This window comes from Trichomycterus rosablanca, chromosome 3 (assembly GCF_030014385.1).
Source record: "Trichomycterus rosablanca isolate fTriRos1 chromosome 3, fTriRos1.hap1, whole genome shotgun sequence".
NCBI classification, from domain to species: domain Eukaryota; kingdom Metazoa; phylum Chordata; class Actinopteri; order Siluriformes; family Trichomycteridae; genus Trichomycterus; species Trichomycterus rosablanca.
The window spans coordinates 19,518,137-19,531,060 of NC_085990.1; the positions used below are offsets into that span (position 1 = coordinate 19,518,137).

Sequence of the window (12,924 nt, forward strand, 5' to 3'; positions counted from 1 at the left end):
AAATTTCAGTATCTCGATGTGCAAAACTAATAGAGACATACCCCAAGCGACTTGCAGCTGTAATCGCAGCAAAAGGTGGCGCTACAAAGTATTAACGCAAGGGGGCTGAATAATATTGCATGCCCCACTTTTCAGTTTTTTATTTCTAAAAAAAAAGTTTAAAATATCCAATAAATTTCGTTCCACTTCATGATTGTGTCCCGCTTGTTGTTGATTCTTCACAAAAAATTACAATTTCATATCTATGTTTAAAGCCTGAAATGTGGCAAAAGGTTGAAAAGTTCAAGGGGGCTGAATACTTTTGCAAGGCACTGTATATTGCAGATTATTATATCATTTTCTTGTTATTTTAAGCACTAAAATCCTTCCTTCCTGATCTGTATGCATTACTTTTGCTGTTTGACAAAACCCTCTTCTTATTAAGATTGCTACTCTTTTTTGATTTGGGTCATTGTTATAGAATAATTCACCATTCCACCATTTTTTTAACTATATTTATCTGGTCATTGTTCCATTTTGTTTCTTGTAAACATATGATATCATTCAATTCTATTTGTTTTATAAGTTTCCTGTGTTTTTCTATCCTGCTCAATCCTCTTGCATTCAAGGATGTTAATAGTAAGATGCTCATAAGATTGAGCAGGATAAAATGTATGCTAATCTTCATCATTTTTATTCATTCCTCTTCTTTTCATTTTTAATAACTCGTGTCTTTTTAACGCTTCTTTCACATTAGGTATTACTTTTTTAGTTGAGCGGCGGCTTATTTGACTCACCTGTGTGAAAAGTTCTACTTCCATCTCTTCTCTTTCTCTTTTGTTTGTCTCACTGGTTTTGTCTTCAGGTTTTTCTGTCTCTGCTTCTTTTGTGTCCATTCCTGTGTTAGGTTCTTGTGGAGTTTGTGTCCATATGATGTCCTGAGTATGTTCTGCCGCTGCTTGTTCCTGTGTGTTCAGGTTATTGTAAGTCTCTACTTCTTCTTCTTCTTGTTGGTTTTCTGTGTTGTCTCTTTCTTCCGTTGTTTTGAGTTGATGGTTTTCCTCCTCTGTCTGTTCGATTTCCATTTCCTCAGTTTTGTCTGCTTGGTGGGTTTTGTCTTCATTCTCCGCTATTTGGCACCGTTCATCTGCAGCCGGATCGTTCTCACAGTTGCATCTGATTATCGCTCTGTTGCAGTCTGGACACCTTACCGCAATGCAGTCCCGAGTGTAGTGCCCCTGCTCCATGCATTCTCTGCACAAGAACTGGGGACAATTCTTCATAACATGTTCGACTGACATGCAGAGCCTACAATTTCAATTCCATCTAGAAATTCTTCACACTTTCTTTTTCCAGTGTTAGCTCCATTTCATGATTTGGTCTGTGTCTAAGGCCTATTAATTTTTCAGGCCCTAATTTATCGTTTAGAATTTTAATTATATTGTTTGTTACGTTCATTCCTTCTTTTAGTTCAATAATCAGTGTTGCTTCTTTTTTGTATTCTTTCAGATGTCTTGTTTTACTTCTTACTTGATCAAATATCTCCATTCGTTCTTGAATCTTTTTCTTCCAGTTTTCCGTCTTTCTTTCAGCATGTAGTTTTCTTTGTTGATCGTTCTTCTGTTGTTCAGCGTTGTCTGTTGTCACATTTTCCTTCTTGTCTGTTGATTTCTCTTTTCTGTCCTTGTTTGATTCACTTTGCATTTCATTATTAATAATTCTGCTCTCAATTTGAATATCTTGTTTATTTAGTCCGCTTTCTTTTCCTCGGTGTCCTTGATCGACGTTGTTTTCTTCAGCCATCTTGTCTTTTGGGTTTGTTTTTGGGTAATCCATTTCTTTGTCCATTATCCACTCCAGGGTCGTTTCCCATTGTATCCATTTTAAGAAAGAAAAACCGACCCCCAAGCAGTTAATCTGCTGGGGGAAAGCTCAAAGAATAGGTATACAAAAAACAAAAATCAAAGTTTAGTACAAAATTAAACAAACAAAAGTAACAAAGCAAACACACTGTGGAAGAGCCTCTCTTCCTGTTGCAGGTCAAAGTTCACTTCCTGTCACCACTAGGAGGCGCTCAGAGATCAGGCGTTCTCAAGGTGGTTTGGCCATAAGCGAAAGAGGCTGGATTTCAAGGCCTGTTCTAGCTTGCCAGCCAGCTAACTGAGTGGTAGCTAGCTGTCTGTGCTGGAACTAAAGGCAAGGCCTTTCATTGGATGGGATGGATGGATGGATGGATGGATGGATGGATGCTAAATGACACTGAATGAATGGGGCTTAAGAAAAAATGAAAAGCTTACAGCACTCAGTATTCCCAGGCGGTCTCCCATCTAGGTACTGACTGAGCCCAACCTTGCTTAGCGTCTGAGATCAGGCGTTCTCAAGTTCTTTTGTTTATTAAACATTCAAATATCATTACATAAATTCCATTTCCACAACTAAAAAAACTACAAGATCAGAATAAATTACCTCATGATAAAACACTACATTAAAATTATAAATAATTGAATAAAAACTGTACATACATTATACATTTAAACATGGACATGCCGGTAGCTTAACTGAACATCCGCTCCAGGTTAATTCAATAAAAGTATTTGTCATTACAAAGAGGTTTTCGAAAGCTTCATCTTTCTCGTTTATTTTAAAATACTCATAAAACATCCTTAAAAAATACTCTAATTTGTTTTTATATAATACACACATTCTGATATACAATCCCTTATATTTCTTTATGTTCCGTCTTAAATATATCGTGTATCTTGCTACCGCTAAGATGGTGTTTAAAATCAGTGTGTTTTTATCTTTATTTTTAAAACCAAATAAAAATTTCCCAGTTTAAATCTTTTATTTTGTCTCCCAATAGTTCTTTCGCCATTCTCTTTAGTTTCAGTATAAAACATTTTATTTCTTTACATTCAAAGTACATATGTTTCAAATTTTCCACTTTATTCTCATCACACATTTGGCAGTTTGGACTATCACTCAGCTTGAATTTATATAGTCTCTGTGCCTCATATATACAGTTATGTTTTATGTAAAAGTCGAAATTCTCTAAAATTAACAATTTTGGGCCTTTATACGGTTCCCATATTTTTCCCGTTTCTAACTCTGGGTAAATTTTCTCCCAATATGAGCTCGCCCTGGGTTCTACCCACGCTTTGTCTTCAAATCTCTCATAAAAATTCTTTAAAACGCAATTCTTTATCTGTATTACATTTTCTCCAAATTCCACTTCAAATCTTCTATTTTCGTTTTCTTCATTATTTTCTATCTTTTCAATCCAATCTTTTGGTATTGCTTGTTTTAGAGTATCGTATTTTCCAATTTCATCTTTATTTTCTATTTCTTTATTTTCCTCTTTCATCTATGATCGCCTGCGTAGGTAGGTATCCTTGGCGGAACTCGTATAAAACATCTTTTATTTGTTTAAAACCGGCATCAAACCAATCTTTAAAAAACAGAGTGCGTTCGTTAAAAAGAATTTGTTTATTTAGAAAAATTGGCTGTTCTAAAAGATGGTTTCTTCCCTCTGTTCAAAAATTTATATTGTCCATAAAATCTCCCCATGCTCTAAAAATCTCTTTATAAAATTCCGGCACATCTTGAAACATATTCTCTCTCATTCTCATGTATATGACATTTATGTTCATTTCTCTTCCTGTACAGATGTTCATGTAAAAATTCGTGTTCTTCTTCGTTAAGATATTTTTAAATTACTTTTACTCTAAGGCTTTGTTTTTAATCCACCATCTTTCTTTTTTCCTATTATTGTATCATACGCTATCTTTGGGGGTTTTCCCTCCCATAAAAAATCCAAAACTGTCTTTTTGACTTGTTTTATAACCCACATCGGTATACTAACTACTCCCGCCGCATACCACATTTTCGATAAAAACAGTGCGTTGATTCCTAGTTCTCCAGTTATTTAGTCTTTTCTGCATTTTATTTAAAATTCCTTCCCAAAAAGTATCCCTTGTTTCATTTTCCTTTTCCCCTATATATATATCCCTAAAATTTTTATCTTTTCTTTTTTCTTCGTTAAAATTAATCTCTTTTGGCAAAATCTCGGCATTGCTTATTCTCATATATTGTGTTTTTTCTTTGTTCACGTATGCTCCTGATCCTTTACAATATCTGTCTAAAATGTTTATCGCCTCTTTGACACTTTCAATGTCTTTTAAAATCAATGTGGTATCGTCAGCATATTGGTAAATTTTCTCTTGTTTTTTTACACCCTTCTATTTGAATCCCTCTAATCTTCTCGTTTGTACTAATCGCTAAACCTAGTGGTTCTGCCACTAGTGTATATAAAAGCGCTGATAAAGGACAACCTTGTCTTATGGATCTAGTCACGGGTATAAAATCTGTTAAAAAACCATTTATTTTAACACAACTGTAAATATCCGTATATAGGCATTTAATCCATCTTTTGAAGCATTTCCCGAAACCGAAAGCCGTTAGGACCTCAAATAGGTATTTATGGTTTACTCTGTCGAAAGCTTTTTCAAAATCAACACTAATTATATATCCTTTTGTCTTTTTTGTTTCCATATACCATATGGTATCCCTTATATTGCTTATGGTGTCTGCTATATCTTTATTTAGAACTCCGTATGCTTGATTTGTTCTTAAAATTTCTGGTAAAATCATTTTTAAACGATTTGCTAAAACCTTTGCTAAAATTTTATAGTCTGTGTTTAACATACTTAGGGGTCTGTATTGTTTCAGATCTGATTTTTCACCTTTGTTTTTAAAAATGAGTTTAATCATTCCCATTTTCATCTGCTGTGTAACTTCTCCCTGTTTATAGATTTTATTAAAAACTTTCGTTAAAATCGGGATTAAAATGGTTTTAAAAGCTTTGTAAAATTCAGCTGTAAAACCATCTATTCCCGGGCTTTTTTGATTTTTTAAAATATTGATTACTTTCTCTATTTCTTCTTCTTCTATTGCTTTATCGCACAGTTCTCTTTCTTCCTTTTTGAGTTTCGTTTTAATGTTTTACTGAAAAATTATTTTCTTCTTCTTCTATTTCTATTTTTGTGAATAGATTAGAATAAAATCTGTGCACTTCCTTTAAAATCCCTTCTGTTTTTTTTCCTCTCCTCCCCCCTCTGTTTTGATTGTTTTTATCTCATCTGCTTTTTGTCTTGTCTTTTCTAGCTCAAAAAAGTATTTTGTACATTTCTCTCCTTGTAACATGTACTGAGCTTTACTTCTTAACATTGCCCCTCTAAAACCCTCTAAAAATTCTTTTATTTTTTCTTCTCATACTAAGATTTTCTTTACATCACCGTTTTTCTTTTCTAACTTTTTTAACTCCTCTTCTAATTCTTCAGTTCTTGCTGTTACTATACTTCTTTTGGCTTGACTAATTTTTCTCCCATATTTTATTGCGTATTTCCTTGTATCATATTTTAAATTGTCCCATGTTGGGTATAATTGAGTATTAATGTTCTGTATTAATTGTATCAGATTACAAATGTTACATCTGTTTTGTAAGAGGCCTTGTAAATGCTGAGTTTACATTTAAAATGTGAATGTATGTGTTTTTCAAAGAGGAAACCGAAATACAATAGCCTATTGTTCTGTACGTGCTATACCAAGGAAAGACAAACTTAAAGTGATCTTATCTTTTGAGAAGTAAGCTGCAAAATAAGGTTCACAATGGAACAATGTGTACAGATGTTTCCTGTCCTAGCTACACAGACAGTGTGAGAGCTGACTGAACAGGAAAACACCACAAGTCTTGTACTTCTGCTGCATGTGCAAAGAAAATACCCTTGCTCAGCGAAATCGTGGGAAAGCTTTGGTTGACTAGTGTTAGAGAGAGAGGAGTCAGCCCTTTAAGAAGGAACCACAAACCCACAGAGGACGGGACTTCTACATACAGCTGTCATGTGTGTGAAGTGCCCTGGGCCCAGAATTACTTTTACCAATCTGTATATTTGATGCTTAATAAATCTTTTCTCTTAACTAATCAGAATTTGTCCTTCTTTCCTGGATAAAAGAATAGAACACAGCAATTTTGGTGACCCTCGACGTGATCTGGGAAGAAAGGAACCAAGAAGAGTTCTCAGACCTTGAGTTGGAGGAAATTGCACACTTACAAGGCCGGTCAAAAGGTAAGCAGAAAACCTATTAAAATTGAATTTCTGCATAGGATTATATAGGATAAAGTAGTTGTGAGTGTGTGAATTCTTCTGATTCAGTAAGTGTCTTTAAATTATTGCGTATCATTTTAAGTACAAAATTGTCCTATAGAAATTGGTAAAAGTATTATAAGGGAATTGAGGATTGACTCTTCCCAAGTGGCACTAGAGGATTGACTCGTGCCTTATTATTTCGTGTTGTTTGTATGTAAGGGAATCGAGGATTGACTCTTCCCAAGTGCCGGTAGAGGATTGACTCCTGGTTTGTCATTTGTATGTATTTGTTATTTTTTATGTAAAGGAGTTGAGGATTGACTCCTCCAGGTGGCAGTAGAGTATTGACTAAATTGAAATTTAGTGAGTTTGTTTTAGTTTTTCTGGTATATTGATTTACTAGTTAAAATGTGGATTATTGTAATTACTATTATTGCATTGATTGTTTTTCAAGTGGGAATTTGTTGTGAATGTATTTAGAATATATGTGTATTTTCTGGTGTCTCTGTGTCTAATGATACAGAAGGGTTAATATAACTGGCCAGAAAATTTGGAATATAAGGGTGGTATAGTATTGTGAACCTAACAGAAGGATCTTCTTGTTCTGACCATTTGGGTTCCAATGACTGTCCGCCACCTAGTGGTAGAAGCTTGATCGTTTGGAAAACAAATTAAGGTCTAACAAGGAGGAACTTGGGTTCTCTTTTGGTGGACGGGGTTGTATTCTATTGTATTGTATTTTGTTTTGTAATAATCAGATTTATTAAAAATTATAATAATGGCTGAATCAAGTAAAGAGGAAGTAGACACAGCTGGAAAACTGAAGGCGCGTATTCTCAGTAGAATTGAAACTACTAGTATTGCAAAAATGAGAAAATCTAAAATCAAAAAGGCTGAAAAATTGCTCCTTGAGTGGCAGGATAAGAATTTGTATCCGGCAGATTCAAATCTTGCCCCTACTGGGGAGGACAGAAAGCGTATACTTTCTGTAGAAAAAGGGAATCAAAGCCTCGCTTTAGCTCAGTGGCAAAGGGGAGGAGAACATAGATTTGGTCCATTAAAAATTGCTTTGGACAAAGCCAATGATCGTTTGGCTAATGCCACTGATTTACTCCTACACATGAAGGCCGTCACTGTAAACATGAATGACCCTCTAGAGAAAAACGTAGACATTAAATCTTCAAAAGTCCCATCGATCACACCCACTGTCAGGGCAGAGGATATTCCTACTCTTGAAAAAACAAAGGAAGAAAATTGCCCTGGAAATCACGTTTTTGATTCCTTACTCCCAATAATTCGTAAAATCTATCCAATATTGGCTGAACAAGCAAGACCTCCCGCTTATAACGAAGCAGTTCACTGTATTGATCAACTAGTACCAGGCTTACCTGCCCCGATCTCTCCTATTGTAACTGCTCCTGAGCTAAGCGTACAAGCCCCAGTTTTGCAAGTAAATAGTGGTGTATTGGGCATAGAAATGGGCGAATTGGATGTAACATTTCAGGGAGAGACTGATCAACAACGCCAAATTGATGGACTGACCTTGTTAGTTACAGAACAAGTTGCAAACATAGACCGTCTAAAACACATAGTTTTGACTGAAATAGACAGGTCCGGGAGACCAGGCTACCCTGAATGCAATTACCAATCACCAAATGCAAAATCTACCCCAATATCTGCCATCCATGGCACTAGGCCTGATCCTTTTCCCCAAGACATGCGTCACAGCCTTACAGGTGTGCCCGAACACCAAAATAAGGATAGAGAACAGCTTAAAAGTTGCGCCAGTGACACTGATGACGAAAGTAGTGTGCTAAGTGGTTGTAGTAAAGTATCTAACAGACCAGAAGCTCTGGCCTCCCATCCCGGTATTCATGAGCACTCTCAAAGTGTAACAATAACAGGAATGGACCTTGTAGTTAAAGGACCAGTTTCTAATTCTGACCGTGCCACTGGACCACTGATTGAGCTGGAATTTGACCCTCCAGCTGCGAACACTCGGTCTAAGGCTCAGTCAAAAATTGGGCAGTTCCCGCTGGTTACCACTCACTCCGGGGTCGAATATGTCCCCTGGAGTCACAGGGATATGGAGGGGCTAGTGAACAAATTGCCCCCATTACATAAGGGTGGGCAAAATTGGATTACACAACTTGAAAAGTTTACAGCTGGCGATGCTCTGTGCTTGGGTGACATCAGAGCTCTTTTGGTACGTATTGAAGGAAAACATAAGCTGGCTCAAGTTGAACATTTGTCCGATACCAATAAACTGACATCTGACCAGTCCCTTAATGGCATTAGGAATTCCCTGTGGGATTCCATACGTTCCTTGTTTCCAACCACTCGAAATCTGACAAATTTATCATCCCTGAAACTAGAGGACTCTGAAGACATACATGTGTACCTGAAAAGGAGTGCAGAGCAGTGGTTAGAGAACACAGGTGAAAGACATGACAGGACTGACGCTACCATGTTGTTATACAGGGCACAAGTATTAAGGGGGTTACCTAAAGAATTACAGTCCAAATTAGAGGATGTCATTGATTTGGCTGACATGGAGGATGGAAAATGGACAGCTACTCTGGCCCATTATGTGCGTCGCTATAGGGAAGCCCAACAGCAACAGAAGGATGAGCTGGACGTCCTCGCAAGACGTCTGCTTAAACTTGAAGTCGCTGAAAAAGATAAACTTGCCACCCAGGATAAACGAGATAAAAAACAGTTGGTGGCCCTGGAATCCCAAAATTCACTTCATCAGTATGCCCCTCAAACACAGCTACAGGCAATCGTTCCAGTACAGCCCCTACCTCCGCCTGCAGCAGCTTATCCAACAGCATATCTGACAGGTGCGTACCAGCCCACTTACCCAAGTGATCAAAACTATGGGTATAGGGCCCAACCCAACCGTGGGCGAGGGAGATTCAATGGCAGACAGCCAAGAAGGGAGAATTATTGTTATGCCTGCAGTCAACCAGGACATTTCTCCAGAAGTTGCCCAAACCAACATATCCCACCACAACCTGGAATGATGGCAGTTCCTCAGTCACCTATGGGACGTCAGCAAGCTGCGGGGTTTCCTCCTGCTCAGTTGCAGGGTGCCCCAAGATATGCCGTAACACAGCCTATTGCTCCTGGTCATGTCCCAAATTCTGGTTTAGCACCTGGCGTAGCATACCAGGCCCCAGTCCTGCTAGGACAGGATGGGGTCTATAGTGACTCATACTGATGGGGCCCAGGGTATCCAACAGCAGGTGTGAAAGCTTTTGAAAAAGAACCATTGGTCACCTGCCATGTGGAGGGTCGCCTTGTTCAGTTGTTGGTGGACACTGGTGCCACTGCATCCTGTTTGACGGGTGCAGGGGGCTGGCAGCCACCAATGACAGACAGGACACTTAACACAATTGGATATTCAGGGAAAATTGAAACTCAAAAATACACAAAGCCATTGGTTACTGCTGTTGGAAATCAGACCCTAACTCACTCTTTCCTATTTGCTCCAAAATGCCCTGTCAATTTGTTGGGCCGTGATTTGTTGACTAAATTAGGTGCTACTATTTACTGTACAGATCAAGGTCTGAAATTATGCTTAGCAGGACATCGTCCGCCAAATACTGCTCAGATTTTGTTCATGTCCAATGCCCCGACACCAGACAACCCGACACTTAATGCTACTGTCTATTGGTCTAGACTGTTGATCGACGGGCCAGACACACCACGTCTTTTGCGTACTTATCAGTCCTGGAAGCCTTGGATCCTGTCCATTGGGGCCTACTCCCCTCCCATTGATCCATTACATTGTACCTATAATTATTTGCGCACACCTGATGAACAGTACCAACAAGCATGGGAGGAGGAAAAGGAGGGTCATGTTGAACTATTGGAAATAACTGACCTATATGTTGGTGCGGCTGGAGTGGCCGCATCTGTCTCGCTTAGCCCAGATCAGCTAGCCTGGTTTGTGGAAGCTACTGGCCACCCAACTGTTCCCCACGTCACACTAGCCATAGGAAAAGGATATGAGGCTAGGTCTTTGGGCCCAATGGTCAAGGAAGCCATGACCAATACATATGTTCCCACTGAAATTCCCTGTCTAAGTAGGTCATTAGACGGCTTTTACTGGAAAATTGACAATCAATCCATTGACAAAGCGGTGTTGGAGGAACAATTGCTGTCCAGACACCATGGTAGAGAACACACTAACCACGAACTGACTGAAAACTACCTAATTAAAGTTCCAGCTCACATTTGGACCATTGACCCATTTGATGTAGGTCTGGTGACACACCACTCCATTATGGTCGGTTTGAAGCCTGGTGTGTTCCCAGTATGGAAACCTCAGTATCCTTTAAAACCAGAACAATCTCTAGGTATAAAAGACACCATAGCTGGACTACTGACAGCTGGTGTTCTCAGAAAATCCAATTCTGACGAACACCCCGATCCTACCTGTCTCCAAAGGAGAGGGAAAGGGATGGCGTATGGTGCACGACTTAAGGGAAATTAATAAAGCTACTGTTACTGAAAATATCCCTGTCCCAGACCCATACTTGGCTTTGCAAAATCTGACTCCTGACCATTGTTATTTCACTGTTATCGATTTGGCAAATGCATTTTTCTGCCTCCCACTGGCCAGCTACTGTCAACAAATTTTTTCTTTCACATATGAGGGACAGAAGTATACATATAACAGATTGCCACAAGGTTACAAGGACAGCCCAGGTCTGTTCAATAGAGCCCTTAAAGCTGATTTGTCCAACCTAACCTTACCTGACAATACGGTGTTAGTCCAGTATGTTGATGACCTACTGATAGCAGCCCCTGATGCAGACACCTGTCTAGCAGCCACTGTCTCCTTGCTCACGTTGCTGGCTAACCTTGGATACAAGGTGAAACAGGACAAATTGCAAGTTGCTAGACCAGTGGTGACTTTTTTGGGACGCCAAATTTCGGCCACTGGTCACACTTTGACTGCTACACAACGTCAATCCATCCTGCAACATGGTAAACCCAGTACAGTTCAGGATCTACTAGCGTTCCTGGGGTTAACGGGCTACAGCCGTAATTTCATTTTTGATTATGTGGGTTTGACGCAACCTCTTAGGGATTGTTTGGCTATGGTGGGACACAGGAACCTTAAAGCAAAACTAATCTGGACCATTGACGCCGAAAAAGCTTTCATTGACTTAAAGCAAGCCTTGGCGCATGCTGAACATTTACAGGCCCCAGATTATGAAAAACCCTTTTTCCTAGATGTTTCTGAAAGGAACGGTATTGTAAATGCCGTTCTCTTTCAGAAAGGAGGGAGGGAAAGTAATAGACAGATTCTCATGTACTATAGCTCAAAACTAGATGTAATGGAACAGGGCCAAACACATTGCACTAGACAAATTGCAGCTCTAGCCAAGGCTGTTAACAAAACTGCTCATTTAGTCATGTGTCACCCTCTAGTGATCAACACGAACCATGGTGTTGTTGCCTTTCTTACTTCTACAGCATTCACTCTTTCACCCACTAGGAAGATGAGGATCAGCGATACGCTGACACAACCACACATCACATTCACACACAAAGATATGGTGAATATGGCAAAACAATTACCGCACACTGATTTGGAACCACATGACTGTGAGTTTGTGGCCCAGAGGGACCTGAGACTCAGGGAAGACCTCGGTAGTGACCCTTTAGAAAATCCTGAAGTGGTATTTTTTTGTGATGGTTGTTGTTATAGAGGAGAAGAGGGAAATGTGGCCTCATTTGCTGTAATTGAACAACAGGGGAAAGGCTTTGTCACTAGAGTAGCAGAAATCATACCCCAGCCAGCGTCAGCCCAACTTGCCGAAATAGTAGCACTTACAAAAGCTTTAGAATTAGGAAAGGACAAGGCCCTAAATGTTTACACAGACTCTGCTTATGCCCACTGCGCAGTCCATGTGGATGGACCGCAGTGGATGAGGAGAGGATTTGTGACCTCTCAAAACACTCCTGTGAAACATGCAGAAGCCCTAAAAGCCTTATTAAGTGCTACTTTGTTGCCCAAACTAGTAGCTGTAATTAAGTGCAAAGGGCACTCCAAGACAAGTGACTTGGAGGGACTGGGAAACAATGCAGCAGATGCTGCAGCTAAAAAGGCAGGAGGTTACACTGTACAAATGACTGTCAAGTGATAAGTCAGGTATTCTTACGTCAGCCTTTACAATGTGCGTGAGATGCAACAGAAAAGTGGTGCCTATGAGAAAAATCAGTGGTTAGCAAGGGGAGCAGTAGAGAGGGATGGAATCTGGAGATCAGTAGATGGGAGGCTTGTGGCTCCAGCAGAGCTATGCACCCTGCTAATTAGACAAGCTCATGGACCCACCCATGTGGGAGCCAGACGAACCATGAAAGAAGTGGCATTACACTGGTGGCACCCATATCTGATGGCAATAGTGGAAAATTATGTGGAAGAATGCCCTACTTGTTCAGAGTTTAACATCAAGCGTCCCCTTAAGAGACCCATGGGACATTTTCCAGTTCCAGATGCACCTTTCAAGGAGATTTGCATTGATTTTACAGACATGGGACCTGATAATGTGGTAAGGGGATTTAGGTACATTCTGGTAATGGTTGACAGATACACCAGATGGGTGGAAGCAATACCCTCTAGACGAGAGGATGCTAAAACAGTGGTGAAATGGCTCAAGAATGAGCTCATTCCACGCTATGGAGTACCTAAACTGATCAGGTCTGATAATGGCACACATTTCACAAGCAAGCACTTGAGGGAAGTGGAGGAACACTTGGGAATAGTGCACAAATTTGGAGC

General features: G+C 39.5%; 1 pseudogene; it reads left to right on the forward strand.

Annotated features, from left to right (window-relative positions):
* The first annotated feature begins 9,750 nt into the window (after positions 1–9,750).
* LOC134310119 (uncharacterized) lies at positions 9,751–12,286 on the forward strand (annotated as a pseudogene).
* The last annotated feature ends 638 nt before the right edge of the window (positions 12,287–12,924 follow it).